Source organism: Hoplias malabaricus, chromosome 3 (assembly GCF_029633855.1).
Source record: "Hoplias malabaricus isolate fHopMal1 chromosome 3, fHopMal1.hap1, whole genome shotgun sequence".
In the NCBI taxonomy this organism is placed as follows: domain Eukaryota; kingdom Metazoa; phylum Chordata; class Actinopteri; order Characiformes; family Erythrinidae; genus Hoplias; species Hoplias malabaricus.
The window spans coordinates 18,223,187-18,233,186 of NC_089802.1; the positions used below are offsets into that span (position 1 = coordinate 18,223,187).

Here is a 10,000-nt window from a genome sequence, read left to right on the forward strand (position 1 = left end):
CTCGGTCCATCCTTGAAAAGCGCTGTGTTGAAAATGTCTGTGGCAAGACCTTGCGTGTACGATGTTGGTGTAGTATCAATGAACGGCAGATGTCCTTGTGGTGGGCTTTTGTTAGACTGATTTCCACATCCTCTGTGTTCACTGGGCGTCTGTTTTATTAATTTTTGTAAAAGATCAGTTGCTTAGTAAATGATCTCAAAAGTTATATTGTTCTCACCAATGCAGTGCGGCACGAGGTTGACCCCAAATATGTCCGCCGATAGAAGAAGAAAAGCAGACACTTTAGCGTCCAAGTGGATAAACTAGCCGTTGCCATTGCAGTGCGAAAGCCGCACGAAGCCGGTAGCGTGGCCGAGCGGTCTAAGGCGCTGGATTAAGGCTCCAGTCTCTTCGGAGGCGTGGGTTCAAATCCCACCGCTGCCAAAGAAGGTTTTGAAGAAACCACCATCCAAGATGTTGAGCAGCTTATACTCAACTTGCCGCCCTCTGTTGCTCTTTTCAACAGCAGCAACTTGGAAGAGTCGGCTTGACGTTTCTTCAATTCCTTCAAGTTCTCCAATATTCAAAGGGCGTAGGATGGCCCAAGCTGGCCGAACCAACGGAGAACACATCAAAAGAATGCCCAACACGGCACGGCGGGCCGGTATAAAGCAAACCATAAAGCCGCGTCGGCCAGTCCGACGTCTTAGGAATCTAGCGCTTCTTTGTCTGCATCTGCCAATAGATGACTTGACTGAGATTCTCTAGCTCGCGTGTTACGCCCCCTTCGGTTTTGGCTAGGAATAAGAGGGGCGGGGCTTCTCGGAGGTAGTGTGGCCGAGTGGTCTAAGGCGCTGGATTTAGGCTCCAGTCTCTGTGGAGGCGTGGGTTCGAATCCCACCACTGCCAGCGAAGCTTTTGTGAAGATGTTGGCTTGGTCCATCCTTGGAAAAGCGCTGTGTTGAAAATGTCTGTGGCAAGACCTTGCGTGTACGATGTTGGTGTAGTATCAATGAACGGCAGATGTCCTTGTGGTGGGCTTTTGTTAGACTGATTTCCACATCCTCTGTGTTCACTGGGCGTCTGCTTTTATTAATTTTTGTAAAAGATCAGTTGCTTAGTAAATGATCTCAAAAGTTATATGTTCTCACCAATGCAGTGCGCACGAGGTTGACCCCAAATATGTCCGCCGATAGAAGAAGAAAAGCAGACACTTTAGCGTCCAAGTGGATAAACTATGCCGATTGCCATTGCAGTGCGAAAGCCGCACGAAGCCGGTAGCGTGGCCGAGCGGTCTAAGGCGCTGGATTAAGGCTCCAGTCTCTTCGGAGGCGTGGGTTCAAATCCCACCGCTGCCAAAGAAGGTTTTGAAGAAACCACCATCCAAGCTGTTGAGCAGCTTATACTCAACTTGACGCCCTCTGTTGCTCTTTTCAACAGCAGCAACTTGGAAGAGTCGGCTTGACGTTTCTTCAATTCCTTCAAGTTCTCCAATATTCAAAGGGCGTAGGATGGCCCAAGCTGACCGAACCAACGGAGAACACATCAAAAGAATGCCCAACACGCAGGCGGCCGTATAAAGCAAACCATAAAGCCGCGTCGGCCAGTCCGACGTCTTAGGAATCTAGCGCTTCTTTGTCTGCATCTGCCAATAGATGACTTGACTGAGATTCTCTAGCTCGCGTGTTACGCCCCCTTCGGTTTTGGCTAGGAATAAGAGGGGCGGGGCTTCTCGGAGGTAGTGTGGCCGAGTGGTCTAAGGCGCTGGATTTAGGCTCCAGTCTCTGTGGAGGCGTGGGTTCGAATCCCACCACTGCCAGCGAAGCTTTTGTGAAGATGTTGGCTCGGTCCATCCTTGGAAAAGCGCTGTGTTGAAAATGTCTGTGGCAAGACCTTGCGTGTACGATGTTGGTGTATTATCAATGAACGGCAGATGTCCTTGTGGTGGGCTTTTGTTAGACTGATTTCCACATCCTCTGTGTTCACTGGGCGTCTGTTTTATTAATTTTTGTAAAAGATCAGTTGCTTAGTAAATGATCTCAAAAGTTATATTGTTCTCACCAATGCAGTGCGGCACGAGGTTGACCCCAAATATGTCCGCCGATAGAAGAAGAAAAGCAGACACTTTAGCGTCCAAGTGGATAAACTATGCCGTTGCCATTGCAGTGCGAAAGCCGCACGAAGCCGGTAGCGTGGCCGAGCGGTCTAAGGCGCTGGATTAAGGCTCCAGTCTCTTCGGAGGCGTGGGTTCAAATCCCACCGCTGCCAAAGAAGGTTTTGAAGAAACCACCATCCAAGCTGTTGAGCAGCTTATACTCAACTTGCCGCCCTCTGTTGCTCTTTTCAACAGCAGCAACTTGGAAGAGTCGGCTTGACGTTTCTTCAATTCCTTCAAGTTCTCCAATATTCAAAGGGCGTAGGATGGCCCAAGCTGGCCGAACCAACGGAGAACACATCAAAAGAATGCCCAACACGCAGGCGGCCGTATAAAGCAAACCATAAAGCCGCGTCGGCCAGTCCGACGTCTTAGGAATCTAGCGCTTCTTTGTCTGCATCTGCCAATAGATGACTTGACTGAGATTCTCTAGCTCGCGTGTTACGCCCCCTTCGGTTTTGGCTAGGAATAAGAGGGGCGGGGCTTCTCGGAGGTAGTGTGGCCGAGTGGTCTAAGGCGCTGGATTTAGGCTCCAGTCTCTGTGGAGGCGTGGGTTCGAATCCCACCACTGCCAGCGAAGCTTTTGTGAAGATGTTGGCTCGGTCCATCCTTGGAAAAGCGCTGTGTTGAAAATGTCTGTGGCAAGACCTTGCGTGTACGATGTTGGTGTAGTATCAATGAACGGCAGATGTCCTTGTGGTGGGCTTTGGTTAGACTGATTTCCACATCCTCTGTGTTCACTGGGCGTCTGTTTTATTAATTTTTCTAAAAGATCAGTTGCTTAGTAAATGATCTCAAAAGTTATATTGTTCTCACCAATGCAGTGCGGCACGAGGTTGACCCCAAATATGTCCGCCGATAGAAGAAGCAAAGCAGACACTTTAGCGTCCAAGTGGATAAACTATGCCGTTGCCATTGCAGTGCGAAAGCCGCACGAAGCCGCTAGCGTGGCCGAGCGGTCTAAGGCGCTGGATTAAGGCTCCAGTCTCTTCGGAGGCGTGGGTTCAAATCCCACCGCTGCCAAAGAAGGTTTTGAAGAAACCACCATCCAAGCTGTTGAGCAGCTTATACTCAACTTGCCGCCCTCTGTTGCTCTTTTCAACAGCAGCAACTTGGAAGAGTCGGCTTGACGTTTCTTCAATTCCTTCAAGTTCTCCAATATTCAAAGGGCGTAGGATGGCCCAAGCTGGCCGAACCAACGGAGAACACATCAAAAGAATGCCCAACACGCAGGCGGCCGTATAAAGCAAACCATAAAGCCGCGTCGGCCAGTCCGACGTCTTAGGAATCTAGCGCTTCTTTGTCTGCATCTGCCAATAGATGACTTGACTGAGATTCTCTAGCTCGCGTGTTACGCCCCCTTCGGTTTTGGCTAGGAATAAGAGGGGCGGGGCTTCTCGGAGGTAGTGTGGCCGAGTGGTCTAAGGCGCTGGATTTAGGCTCCAGTCTCTGTGGAGGCGTGGGTTCGAATCCCACCACTGCCAGCGAAGCTTTTGTGAAGATGTTGGCTCGGTCCATCCTTGGAAAAGCGCTGTGTTGAAAATGTCTGTGGCAAGACCTTGCGTGTACGATGTTGGTGTAGTATCAATGAACGGCAGATGTCCTTGTGGTGGGCTTTTGTTAGACTGATTTCCACATCCTCTGTGTTCACTGGGCGTCTGTTTTATTAATTTTTCTAAAAGATCAGTTGCTTAGTAAATGATCTCAAAAGTTATATTGTTCTCACCAATGCAGTGCGGCACGAGGTTGACCCCAAATATGTCCGCCGATAGAAGAAGAAAAGCAGACACTTTAGCGTCCAAGTGGATAAAATAAGCCATTGCCATTGCAGTGCGAAAGCCAGACGAAGCCGGTAGCGTGGCCGAGCGGTCTAAGGCGCTGGATTAAGGCTCCAGTCTCTTCGGAGGCGTGGGTTCAAATCCCGCCGCTGCCAAAGAAGGTTTTGAAGAAACCACCATCCAAGCTGTTGAGCAGCTTATACTCAACTTGCCGCCCTCTGTTGCTCTTTTCAACAGCAGCAACTTGGAAGAGTCGGCTTGACGTTTCTTCAATTCCTTCAAGTTCTCCAATATTCAAAGGGCGTAGGATGGCCCAAGCTGGCCGAACCAACGGAGAACACATCAAAAGAATGCCCAACACGCAGGCGGCCGTATAAAGCAAACCATAAAGCCGCGTCGGCCAGTCCGACGTCTTAGGAATCTAGCGCTTCTTTGTCTGCATCTGCCAATAGATGACTTGACTGAGATTCTCTAGCTCGCGTGTTACGCCCCCTTCGGTTTTGGCTAGGAATAAGAGGGGCGGGGCTTCTCGGAGGTAGTGTGGCCGAGTGGTCTAAGGCGCTGGATTTAGGCTCCAGTCTCTGTGGAGGCGTGGGTTCGAATCCCACCACTGCCAGCGAAGCTTTTGTGAAGATGTTGGCTCGGTCCATCCTTGGAAAAGCGCTGTGTTGAAAATGTCTGTGGCAAGACCTTGCGTGTACGATGTTGGTGTAGTATCAATGAACGGCAGATGTCCTTGTGGTGGGCTTTTGTTAGACTGATTTCCACATCCTCTGTGTTCACTGGGCGTCTGTTTTATTAATTTTTCTAAAAGATCAGTTGCTTAGTAAATGATCTCAAAAGTTATATTGTTCTCACCAATGCAGTGCGGCACGAGGTTGACCCCAAATATGTCTGCCGATAGAAGAAGAAAAGCAGACACTTTAGCGTCCAAGTGGATAAACTATGCCGTTGCCATTGCAGTGCGAAAGCCGCACGAAGCCGGTAGCGTGGCCGAGCGGTCTAAGGCGCTGGATTAAGGCTCCAGTTTCTTCGGAGGCGTGGGTTCAAATCCCACCGCTGCCAAAGAAGGTTTTGAAGAAACCACCATCCAAGCTGTTGAGCAGCTTATACTCAACTTGCCGCCCTCTGTTGCTCTTTTCAACAGCAGCAACTTGGAAGAGTCGGCTTGACGTTTCTTCAATTCCTTCAAGTTCTCCAATATTCAAAGGGCGTAGGATGGCCCAAGCTGGCCGAACCAACGGAGAACACATCAAAAGAATGCCCAACACGCAGGCGGCCGTATAAAGCAAACCATAAAGCCGCGTCGGCCAGTCCGACGTCTTAGGAATCTAGCGCTTCTTTGTCTGCATCTGCCAATAGATGACTTGACTGAGATTCTCTAGCTCGCGTGTTACGCCCCCTTCGGTTTTGGCTAGGAATAAGAGGGGCTGGGCTTCTCGGAGGTAGTGTGGCCGAGTGGTCTAAGGCGCTGGATTTAGGCTCCAGTCTCTGTGGAGGCGTGGGTTCGAATCCCACCACTGCCAGCGAAGCTTTTGTGAAGATTTTGGCTCGGTCCATCCTTGGAAAAGCGCTGTGTTGAAAATGTCTGTGGCAAGACCTTGCGTGTACGATGTTGGTGTAGTATCAATGAACGGCAGATGTCCTTGTGGTGGGCTTTTGTTAGACTGATTTCCACATCCTCTGTGTTCACTGGGCGTCTGTTTTATTAATTTTTCTAAAAGATCAGTTGCTTAGTAAATGATCTCAAAAGTTATATTGTTCTCACCAATGCAGTGCGGCACGAGGTTGACCCCAAATATGTCCGCCGATAGAAGAAGAAAAGCAGACACTTTAGCGTCCAAGTGGATAAACTATGCCGTTGCCATTGCAGTGCGAAAGCCGCACGAAGCCGGTAGCGTGGCCGAGCGGTCTAAGGCGCTGGATTAAGGCTCCAGTCTCTTCGGAGGCGTGGGTTCAAATCCCACCGCTGCCAAAGAAGGTTTTGAAGAAACCACCATCCAAGCTGTTGAGCAGCTTATACTCAACTTGCCGCCCTCTGTTGCTCTTTTCAACAGCAGCAACTTGGAAGAGTCGGCTTGACGTTTCTTCAATTCCTTCAAGTTCTCCAATATTCAAAGGGCGTAGGATGGCCCAAGCTGGCCGAACCAACGGAGAACACATCAAAAGAATGCCCAACACGCAGGCGGCCGTATAAAGCAAACCATAAAGCCGCGTCGGCCAGTCCGACGTCTTAGGAATCTAGCGCTTCTTTGTCTGCATCTGCCAATAGATGACTTGACTGAGATTCTCTAGCTCGCGTGTTACGCCCCCTTCGGTTTTGGCTAGGAATAAGAGGGGCGGGGCTTCTCGGAGGTAGTGTGGCCGAGTGGTCTAAGGCGCTGGATTTAGGCTCCAGTCTCTGTGGAGGCGTGGGTTCGAATCCCACCACTGCCAGCGAAGCTTTTGTGAAGATGTTGGCTCGGTCCATCCTTGGAAAAGCGCTGTGTTGAAAATGTCTGTGGCAAGACCTTGCGTGTACGATGTTGGTGTAGTATCAATGAACGGCAGATGTCCTTGTGGTGGGCTTTGGTTAGACTGATTTCCACATCCTCTGTGTTCACTGGGCGTCTGTTTTATTAATTTTTCTAAAAGATCAGTTGCTTAGTAAATGATCTCAAAAGTTATATTGTTCTCACCAATGCAGTGCGGCACGAGGTTGACCCCAAATATGTCCGCCGATAGAAGAAGCAAAGCAGACACTTTAGCGTCCAAGTGGATAAACTATGCCGTTGCCATTGCAGTGCGAAAGCCGCACGAAGCCGCTAGCGTGGCCGAGCGGTCTAAGGCGCTGGATTAAGGCTCCAGTCTCTTCGGAGGCGTGGGTTCAAATCCCACCGCTGCCAAAGAAGGTTTTGAAGAAACCACCATCCAAGCTGTTGAGCAGCTTATACTCAACTTGCCGCCCTCTGTTGCTCTTTTCAACAGCAGCAACTTGGAAGAGTCGGCTTGACGTTTCTTCAATTCCTTCAAGTTCTCCAATATTCAAAGGGCGTAGGATGGCCCAAGCTGGCCGAACCAACGGAGAACACATCAAAAGAATGCCCAACACGCAGGCGGCCGTATAAAGCAAACCATAAAGCCGCGTCGGCCAGTCCGACGTCTTAGGAATCTAGCGCTTCTTTGTCTGCATCTGCCAATAGATGACTTGACTGAGATTCTCTAGCTCGCGTGTTACGCCCCCTTCGGTTTTGGCTAGGAATAAGAGGGGCGGGGCTTCTCGGAGGTAGTGTGGCCGAGTGGTCTAAGGCGCTGGATTTAGGCTCCAGTCTCTGTGGAGGCGTGGGTTCGAATCCCACCACTGCCAGCGAAGCTTTTGTGAAGATGTTGGCTCGGTCCATCCTTGGAAAAGCGCTGTGTTGAAAATGTCTGTGGCAAGACCTTGCGTGTACGATGTTGGTGTAGTATCAATGAACGGCAGATGTCCTTGTGGTGGGCTTTTGTTAGACTGATTTCCACATCCTCTGTGTTCACTGGGCGTCTGTTTTATTAATTTTTCTAAAAGATCAGTTGCTTAGTAAATGATCTCAAAAGTTATATTGTTCTCACCAATGCAGTGCGGCACGAGGTTGACCCCAAATATGTCCGCCGATAGAAGAAGAAAAGCAGACACTTTAGCGTCCAAGTGGATAAAATAAGCCATTGCCATTGCAGTGCGAAAGCCAGACGAAGCCGGTAGCGTGGCCGAGCGGTCTAAGGCGCTGGATTAAGGCTCCAGTCTCTTCGGAGGCGTGGGTTCAAATCCCGCCGCTGCCAAAGAAGGTTTTGAAGAAACCACCATCCAAGCTGTTGAGCAGCTTATACTCAACTTGCCGCCCTCTGTTGCTCTTTTCAACAGCAGCAACTTGGAAGAGTCGGCTTGACGTTTCTTCAATTCCTTCAAGTTCTCCAATATTCAAAGGGCGTAGGATGGCCCAAGCTGGCCGAACCAACGGAGAACACATCAAAAGAATGCCCAACACGCAGGCGGCCGTATAAAGCAAACCATAAAGCCGCGTCGGCCAGTCCGACGTCTTAGGAATCTAGCGCTTCTTTGTCTGCATCTGCCAATAGATGACTTGACTGAGATTCTCTAGCTCGCGTGTTACGCCCCCTTCGGTTTTGGCTAGGAATAAGAGGGGCGGGGCTTCTCGGAGGTAGTGTGGCCGAGTGGTCTAAGGCGCTGGATTTAGGCTCCAGTCTCTGTGGAGGCGTGGGTTCGAATCCCACCACTGCCAGCGAAGCTTTTGTGAAGATGTTGGCTCGGTCCATCCTTGGAAAAGCGCTGTGTTGAAAATGTCTGTGGCAAGACCTTGCGTGTACGATGTTGGTGTAGTATCAATGAACGGCAGATGTCCTTGTGGTGGGCTTTTGTTAGACTGATTTCCACATCCTCTGTGTTCACTGGGCGTCTGTTTTATTAATTTTTCTAAAAGATCAGTTGCTTAGTAAATGATCTCAAAAGTTATATTGTTCTCACCAATGCAGTGCGGCACGAGGTTGACCCCAAATATGTCTGCCGATAGAAGAAGAAAAGCAGACACTTTAGCGTCCAAGTGGATAAACTATGCCGTTGCCATTGCAGTGCGAAAGCCGCACGAAGCCGGTAGCGTGGCCGAGCGGTCTAAGGCGCTGGATTAAGGCTCCAGTTTCTTCGGAGGCGTGGGTTCAAATCCCACCGCTGCCAAAGAAGGTTTTGAAGAAACCACCATCCAAGCTGTTGAGCAGCTTATACTCAACTTGCCGCCCTCTGTTGCTCTTTTCAACAGCAGCAACTTGGAAGAGTCGGCTTGACGTTTCTTCAATTCCTTCAAGTTCTCCAATATTCAAAGGGCGTAGGATGGCCCAAGCTGGCCGAACCAACGGAGAACACATCAAAAGAATGCCCAACACGCAGGCGGCCGTATAAAGCAAACCATAAAGCCGCGTCGGCCAGTCCGACGTCTTAGGAATCTAGCGCTTCTTTGTCTGCATCTGCCAATAGATGACTTGACTGAGATTCTCTAGCTCGCGTGTTACGCCCCCTTCGGTTTTGGCTAGGAATAAGAGGGGCGGGGCTTCTCGGAGGTAGTGTGGCCGAGTGGTCTAAGGCGCTGGATTTAGGCTCCAGTCTCTGTGGAGGCGTGGGTTCGAATCCCACCACTGCCAGCGAAGCTTTTGTGAAGATTTTGGCTCGGTCCATCCTTGGAAAAGCGCTGTGTTGAAAATGTCTGTGGCAAGACCTTGCGTGTACGATGTTGGTGTAGTATCAATGAACGGCAGATGTCCTTGTGGTGGGCTTTTGTTAGACTGATTTCCACATCCTCTGTGTTCACTGGGCGTCTGTTTTATTAATTTTTCTAAAAGATCAGTTGCTTAGTAAATGATCTCAAAAGTTATATTGTTCTCACCAATGCAGTGCGGCACGAGGTTGACCCCAAATATGTCCGCCGATAGAAGAAGAAAAGCAGACACTTTAGCGTCCAAGTGGATAAACTATGCCGTTGCCATTGCAGTGCGAAAGCCGCACGAAGCCGGTAGCGTGGCCGAGCGGTCTAAGGCGCTGGATTAAGGCTCCAGTCTCTTCGGAGGCGTGGGTTCAAATCCCACCGCTGCCAAAGAAGGTTTTGAAGAAACCACCATCCAAGCTGTTGAGCAGCTTATACTCAACTTGCCGCCCTCTGTTGCTCTTTTCAACAGCAGCAACTTGGAAGAGTCGGCTTGACGTTTCTTCAATTCCTTCAAGTTCTCCAATATTCAAAGGGCGTAGGATGGCCCAAGCTGGCCGAACCAACGGAGAACACATCAAAAGAATGCCCAACACGCAGGCGGCCGTATAAAGCAAACCATAAAGCCGCGTCGGCCAGTCCGACGTCTTAGGAATCTAGCGCTTCTTTGTCTGCATCTGCCAATAGATGACTTGACTGAGATTCTCTAGCTCGCGTGTTACGCCCCCTTCGGTTTTGGCTAGGAATAAGAGGGGCGGGGCTTCTCTGAGGTAGTGTGGCCGAGTGGTCTAAGGCGCTGGATTTAGGCTCCAGTCTCTGTGGAGGCGTGGGTTCGAATCCCACCACTGCCAGCGAAGCTTTTG

At 50.1% G+C, this 10,000-nt stretch overlaps 16 non-coding genes across 16 annotated transcripts; all 16 read left to right on the forward strand.

Annotated features, from left to right (window-relative positions):
• The first annotated feature begins 341 nt into the window (after positions 1-341).
• On the forward strand, positions 342-423 carry trnal-aag (transfer RNA leucine (anticodon AAG)). Its single transcript has one exon. It is a non-coding gene; the product is annotated as a tRNA-Leu (tRNA).
• A 383-nt stretch (positions 424-806) lies between these two features.
• On the forward strand, positions 807-888 carry trnal-uag (transfer RNA leucine (anticodon UAG)). The gene has a single exon. It is a non-coding gene; the product is annotated as a tRNA-Leu (tRNA).
• A 367-nt stretch (positions 889-1,255) lies between these two features.
• trnal-aag (transfer RNA leucine (anticodon AAG)) lies at positions 1,256-1,337 on the forward strand. The gene has a single exon. It is a non-coding gene; the product is annotated as a tRNA-Leu (tRNA).
• A 379-nt stretch (positions 1,338-1,716) lies between these two features.
• trnal-uag (transfer RNA leucine (anticodon UAG)) lies at positions 1,717-1,798 on the forward strand. The gene has a single exon. It is a non-coding gene; the product is annotated as a tRNA-Leu (tRNA).
• Positions 1,799-2,165: 367 nt separating this feature from the next.
• Positions 2,166-2,247, forward strand: trnal-aag (transfer RNA leucine (anticodon AAG)). Its single transcript has one exon. It is a non-coding gene; the product is annotated as a tRNA-Leu (tRNA).
• A 379-nt stretch (positions 2,248-2,626) lies between these two features.
• Positions 2,627-2,708, forward strand: trnal-uag (transfer RNA leucine (anticodon UAG)). Its single transcript has one exon. It is a non-coding gene; the product is annotated as a tRNA-Leu (tRNA).
• Positions 2,709-3,536: 828 nt separating this feature from the next.
• trnal-uag (transfer RNA leucine (anticodon UAG)) lies at positions 3,537-3,618 on the forward strand. The gene has a single exon. It is a non-coding gene; the product is annotated as a tRNA-Leu (tRNA).
• Positions 3,619-4,446: 828 nt separating this feature from the next.
• trnal-uag (transfer RNA leucine (anticodon UAG)) lies at positions 4,447-4,528 on the forward strand. The gene has a single exon. It is a non-coding gene; the product is annotated as a tRNA-Leu (tRNA).
• Positions 4,529-5,356: 828 nt separating this feature from the next.
• On the forward strand, positions 5,357-5,438 carry trnal-uag (transfer RNA leucine (anticodon UAG)). Its single transcript has one exon. It is a non-coding gene; the product is annotated as a tRNA-Leu (tRNA).
• Positions 5,439-5,805: 367 nt separating this feature from the next.
• Positions 5,806-5,887, forward strand: trnal-aag (transfer RNA leucine (anticodon AAG)). Its single transcript has one exon. It is a non-coding gene; the product is annotated as a tRNA-Leu (tRNA).
• Positions 5,888-6,266: 379 nt separating this feature from the next.
• trnal-uag (transfer RNA leucine (anticodon UAG)) lies at positions 6,267-6,348 on the forward strand. Its single transcript has one exon. It is a non-coding gene; the product is annotated as a tRNA-Leu (tRNA).
• An 828-nt stretch (positions 6,349-7,176) lies between these two features.
• Positions 7,177-7,258, forward strand: trnal-uag (transfer RNA leucine (anticodon UAG)). The gene has a single exon. It is a non-coding gene; the product is annotated as a tRNA-Leu (tRNA).
• Positions 7,259-8,086: 828 nt separating this feature from the next.
• trnal-uag (transfer RNA leucine (anticodon UAG)) lies at positions 8,087-8,168 on the forward strand. Its single transcript has one exon. It is a non-coding gene; the product is annotated as a tRNA-Leu (tRNA).
• Positions 8,169-8,996: 828 nt separating this feature from the next.
• On the forward strand, positions 8,997-9,078 carry trnal-uag (transfer RNA leucine (anticodon UAG)). Its single transcript has one exon. It is a non-coding gene; the product is annotated as a tRNA-Leu (tRNA).
• A 367-nt stretch (positions 9,079-9,445) lies between these two features.
• trnal-aag (transfer RNA leucine (anticodon AAG)) lies at positions 9,446-9,527 on the forward strand. Its single transcript has one exon. It is a non-coding gene; the product is annotated as a tRNA-Leu (tRNA).
• A 379-nt stretch (positions 9,528-9,906) lies between these two features.
• trnal-uag (transfer RNA leucine (anticodon UAG)) lies at positions 9,907-9,988 on the forward strand. The gene has a single exon. It is a non-coding gene; the product is annotated as a tRNA-Leu (tRNA).
• Positions 9,989-10,000: the final 12 nt, after the last annotated feature.